The sequence below is a fragment of the Solea solea genome, chromosome 6 (genome assembly GCF_958295425.1).
Source record: "Solea solea chromosome 6, fSolSol10.1, whole genome shotgun sequence".
Lineage (NCBI taxonomy): Eukaryota > Metazoa > Chordata > Actinopteri > Pleuronectiformes > Soleidae > Solea > Solea solea.
Genome location: NC_081139.1, coordinates 28663902 through 28670471, shown reverse-complemented (window position 1 = coordinate 28670471; position 6570 = coordinate 28663902).

Genomic DNA, 6570 nt, shown 5'->3' with positions numbered 1-6570 from the left:
CAGTTATTGTTCCTAACAGTATGATCATAGGTCTGCAGGTTTTCTGGCCTGAATTGATTTTAATATTTTCTGATCGTTATATTAATATAATTTTAATGTAAGAATGATATTAATATAATGATAACAGTCAGATGCGCAGCTTGTGAACAGACAAGGCAGGCAACTGCTTGGGGTCCCGAGCCGATAGGGGGCCCCCCAGACTCAGAGCCTGAGGGCTGTTTTTACCGAAATGTATCAAAAATGTGCAGTGACCAGCTGTATCCCCGTGATTTGCAATGACGTCTCAGTATGAAACCTCCCTAAAGGGGCCCCACGTCAATCCCATCATCCCACCTCACGTTAACCTGTGTGAAGTTACCGTGTATGCACCGAGTGTGCATTTGGACTATCTGGGTATCTCATAGGATTACTGGAATTAAACTAAGTATCACTTCTGTAGGTCTTTCTTATTTGGTTGCTATTTCATTAATTGCTATTGTATCTAATCTTATCTAGCTGGGTTGCTTGACTTTTTTACTTGTCTGTTTAGTTAAGGTGAAAGTTTGTTGTTGATATTTTGTCTGCTAGGTCAAAGAGAAAGTTGTTATTGTTGCTGTTTTGACATAGTTTCTATTGAGCCATCACCATCACCAGGTGTGAAGTTTCACTGGCTACAGGGGAGTGGCCAACGCAGCTGTAACCAATCAGCACCTAATCAGGTGTCTTTTCAAAATCAGCACTCACTTTGAAGCGGCAGCTTCAGCGGCAGACTCTTCAGACGAAGACTCAGGAAGACAAAGACAAAGGAGTCTAAACCGGAGTCGAAGACTCAGGAAGACAAAGACAAAGGAGTCTAAACCGGAGTCTAACGAGGCTAAGTACCTGTCAACTGTTGCAATTGTTTCCTACCTTTCACATATGTGCCCTTTTTCCATTCCTGTCCATGTTTCTTCTCATAGATATTACAAACCTCACAATCACTCACAGCATCACCGTAACCTGTCCTCACTTATCTATCCCACCCGCTCCACACACATCCAACACCTTGTTGCAGGGGGCCTGTGGAACTGCCAGTCAGCTACTCGTAAGACTGAGTTCATCTCTGGCTTTGCTACTGAGCAATGCCTGGACTTCCTTGCTCTCACTGAGACTTGGATAACACCCTCCAACACAGCCACCCATGCGGCTCTCTCCTCCGCCCACTCCTCCTCCCACACACCCAGATCCACTGGAAGAGGTGGAGGGACAGGTCTGCTCATCAACCCCAACTGGACTTTCACTCCTTACCCACTGCCACACTTCTCTTCACAGTCGTTTGAATTTCATGCCGTAACTGTAACTCACTCAGTAAAACTCATCATTGTTGTCATCTACCGTCCACCAGGCCCATTGGGACACTTCTTGGAGGAACTAGATGTCCTCCTCTCAAACATCCAAGAAAATGGACCACCACTTGTTCTTCTTGGTGACTTCAACATCCAGTCAGAGAAGTCATCCGATCTACTTCTTCTACTTTCCTCTCTTTCTCTCTCACTTGCTCCTTCTCCACCAACTCACAAAGCTGGCAACCACCTTGACCTCATCTTCACCAGAAACTGCTCCACCTCCGACCTCACGGTAACTCCACTTCATGTCTCTGATCATTTCTTCATTTCCTACTCTCTCCCACTCTCCCAATCTGATGATCTCATCTCATCAGATATTGCACTTGTCCGTCGTAACATTCACTCTCTCTCTCTCCCTCATCTCTCTCCTCAACTGTTCTATCAGCACTTCCTTCAGCTGACTCCTTCTCCCTCATGCATCCCAACTCTGCCACAGACACCTTCCTCTCTACTCTGTCCTCCTCTCTTGACTCTCTCTGTCCTCTTACTTCACGGCGGGTTCGTAAGTCCTCCCCATCCCCGTGGTTGTCTGACTCGGTGCGTGCTGAGAGAGCCACGATACGGGCAGCAGAAAGGAAATGGAGGAAATCAAAACACCCTGACGACCTGCTTTCCTATCATTCTCTTCTCTCCACCTTCACTGCCTCTATCTCTGCAGCCAAACAATCTTTCTATCAGACTAAAATTCAATCCTCTTTCTCTAACCCTAAAAAACTCTTCTCAATCTTCTCTAACCTCCTTGACCCCCCCCACTCCCCCTCCCCCCTCCTCCCTTCTACCAATTCACTTTGTCAACTACTTCACAAAAAAAGTAGATGACATTCGCTCTTCTTTCTCAACCCCACCTCCTGATCTCACCACCAACCACAAATTCAGCTCCTTCTCTATCCTCTTTCACCCCTCTATCTCATGATCAAGTTCTTTCCCTAATAACCTCTGCCCGCCCCACCTCCTGCCCCCTTGACCCTATCCCCTCTCACCTTCTTCAGTCAATTGCTTCTGATCTTCTTCCTTTCCTCACCCACCTCATTAACACATCTCTATCATCTGGTTGCTTTCCGGACTCTCTTAAAGAGGCCAGAGTAACCCCCCTCCTTAAAAAACCCACCCATGACCCGTCTAAAGTAAATAACTACAGACCTGTCTCTCTTCTTCCTTTTCTCTCCAAAACTCTGGAGCGTGCTATCTTTAATCAACTCTCCTCCTACCTTCACCGGAACAACCTTCTTGATCCTCTTCAGTCAGGTTTTAAAGCAGGTCACTCGACCGAAACTGCACTTCTTGCTGTCACTGAGCAACTCCACACTGCCAGGGCTGCCTCTCTCTCCTCTGTGCTCATCCTCTTGGACCTTTCTGCAGCGTTTGACACAGTTAACCACCAGATCCTTACTTCTTCCCTTCAAGAACTAGGTGTCTCAGGCTCTGCACTTACCCTACTCCCGTCCTATCTTCAAAACCGAACATACAGAGTAACCTGGAGAGGATCCGTGTCGGAACCCTGTCCTCTAGCCACTGGGGTCCCTCAGGGTTCTGTCTTGGGCCCTCTCCTCTTCTCTCTATATACCAACTCTCTTGGTTCTGTTATTCTCTCTCATGGTTTTTCCTATCACAGCTACACCGATGACACCCAACTCATTCTCTCTTTTCCTAGCTCCGACACACATGTAGCAGAACGGATCTCCACTTGTCTGACCGACATCTCTCAGTGGATGTCTGACCATCACCTGAAACTCAATCTTGACAAGACTGAGTTTCTTTTTCTCCAAGGAAAGGGCTCTCCCACTACAGACCTGACCATCACCCTCAACAACTCTGCGGTAACTCCTTCTCATACCGCAAGGAACCTGGGTGTGACACTTGACGACCATCTCTCCCTCACTGCCAACATTGCTGCAACAGCTCGATCTTGCAGATACATGTTGCACAACATCAGAAGGATACGGCCTCTTCTTACCCAGAAGGCGGCACAGGTTCTGGTCCAGGCTCTTGTCATCTCACGCTTGGATTACTGCAACTTCCTCCTGGCTGGTCTCCCTGCGTGTGCCATACGACCTCTGCAACTTATCTAGAATGCAGCAGCTCGACTGGTCTTCAACTTACCAAAATTCTCCCACACTACACCGCTCCTCCGCTCCCTTCACTGGCTTCCTGTAGCTGCTCGCATCCGCTTCAAGACTCTAGTGCTTGCGTTCCATGCTACAAACGGATCAGGTCCAACCTACATCCAGGACATGATCAAAACCTACACTCCAGCCCGCCCACTCCGCTCTGCATCGGCAAACCGGCTCGCTGCCCCCTCACTGAGAGGATCGCAGAGGAACTCGCGACTGTTCACTGTCCTAGCTCCCAAATGGTGGAACGAGCTCCTCATCCACATCCGGACAGCGGTTTTTTGTCATATCAGTTCCAGCAGCATCCACCTCCAGTGGAATAGTGGCCACTCCACCTTCTGGTGGTCATGAGCAGCAAGAGACACCAACAGAGGCACATTGAGATATTGATAACGGATATTGGTCCGATATCAGCCAAAAAACGCATATCGGATTATATCGGACTGCCTCTAAAATCTCCGATACAAGCGCTCCAATACAACAGTCCATTCCGCTCCAGCTCTTCTATCCAGCAGCACCTGTTGTGATCACGTGGGCTCTGTGTGTTGGATGCATGTATATCACATGATCACAACAACAGTGTGTGTGTGTGTGTGTGCTACTGCTTCAGAGGTTAAACATTTTTCTTTAACCTCTGAAATCAGAGGCTACGAAGCCCCACAGCGAGCATGAGCTAGCAGTTAGCACTCATCGTGAGCTGCTAAAACAACATTATTTCATAAACCAGCGCCACCTGCCGACTTTCAACAGCCTCCCAAAAAAGCAGCCATGCCAAGAGCTTTGTGTTTCCTGAAGCTCCACACACGGAGTTAAGTACATCTGGGCTCCGGGCTCTGGGTTTACCTGCAGGACAAGACACTCACCCTGTGTGGGTTGGGCTAAACCAAAATAGTGAAAACAAGGAGGGCGTTCTCTGAAGACACGCTGTTACCTGTGAAACACAGGTGCTCTGAAAACACCCCCATTAGCACTTGGTACTTTCCTCCTGATGAAATTAATCATGGACTGTATGGAATTAACATGGCAAAAAATCCAATATTCTTATGTTGAAGGATAAAATTGATGTAACCATTGGTTAATAATAAATGGTTCAGTTTTTCTCATACCTACTGTTACTGACTATTGTTCTCTGTTTCAGTAATATCGCTTGATCAAGCCTATTCTAACATTCAACACTACAAAATATGTAATTAAAGTATGTATGATTCGTTCTGATATGGTATCGGATCAATATCGGTATCGGCCAATACTCAAGGCTGCAATATTGGTATCGTATCGGAAGTGAAAAAGTTGTATCGGGACATCCCTAGTGATGATACCGATGACTGTGGGTTCAATAATTTTTACTTCAATTGATAACATGTGACATGCCCTGTAAAGATTCTTTATGATAATATATACCCTTTTGTTTTTTTTGTCATATCAGTTCCAGTGAATCATTCTGGTCTGGGGACCAAACAAGACATTTGGAAATGTCTTCATTTCAAGGTTTTTGAAACAATGATCAACATTTTTCAACATTTTCCAACAGTTTATGAACCAAATAACAGATGAGTTAAAAACAAGTCAACCAGCGATGAATCAGTTAGGGAAATAAAAGTGTTAGTGGCTGCTTCAGTGTGTATGGAATTCAATTTGTGTCATTAACAACAAACTTTATTTACAACTTGCAAACCAATTATGAGACACAGTGTGTAAACTATTGTTTTTTTTTGCTTCTTCTTTTTTATCTTTTTTGATGATTTGATAGAACAGTTCATTATTTGGCAGTCAGTCTGTTGGTTGTTTTATAGAACAGTTCACTATTTGGCAGTCAGTCTGTTGGTAGTTTTATAGAACAGTTCACTATTTGGCAGTCAGTCTGTTGGTGGTTTTCTAGAACAGTTCACTATTTGGCAGTCAGTCTGTTGGTGGTATTATAGAACAGTTCACTATTTGGCAGGCAGTCTGTTGGTGGTTTTATAGAACAGTTCACTATTTGGCAGTCAGTCTATTGGTGGTTTTATAGAACAGTTCACTATTTGGCAGTCAGTCTATTGGTGGTTTTATAGAATCAGTTTCACGTCACTTTGTTGCTTTAACGCCTTCTGTCTTCTCTCACTGACACAAATCATTTATTAACATTATCTGTTTGAAACGAGTTCATTTTACTTTGCCTCAGTCACTTTATTGTGTCTCATGTTTTTGTTTGAGGACTTCTGTCTTTTATTAATTAAAAAAAAGTTGATGACTCATGTAGAAACTCAATAAAGGGAATTTGATAAATTTCGACCTCTGAGCCATTGCTGTGGTAACGAGGGGATTTCACAGGTGTGGCATCATAAATATCAAATCTAAACCAATCAATGAGTTGTTGACATTCTTTCTTTTCTTTTTTGAAGTATGTTTTGACTTTTAAAACCTTTGCAATTTTTTGTACTGCACTTTTTCCACATTGATATTTCAGTTGTTTCCTCTCAATATCACACATTCACTTTTATTGTTCTTATATTTCACACTTTTATGTCAGTGCTTAACTTATTGTTTGAATTATTTGCTCACTTTTTTGTTACAGTTCAGTAGAGGTGAGCGATGTGACCTTAACAACGATGTTCGTGGCTATATTTCTCAGATTATCAAAATAGAAATGTTTATTTTGATATGGAATGATAAATAGTTCACAATAAAGACGAAAAAATCATATTCATTTAAAAAAAAGAAAGAAAAATATTTACACACTAACAGAAAACCAGTGTCAAATTCCAGTCAATCAATAGAGTTTTCTTTTGAATACACAGTCTATAATAGAAACATTTGTATTTAGTTTCCTCTGATTCCATACATTCTCAGACTCAGTTAACATTTCCTGAACAACATGTGGACGACTCACTGTGCTTTAACTTTACAGAAGAGTAAGAAGGTAGAAGGTTTCTCTGTTCTCCAGAGAGTAAACCAGGGCGTTTACTTTTACAGCCACAAATAATATGATGTAAGAGCAGAGTGACAAAGATCAGTGGTTGTTAAGGTGAAGGTTTATCAGGACTGAACAAGACTAAAGTTAACTGCAGTCACCTGTGTGACAGATTCTATCCAAAACTATCCATAATGAAGATAAT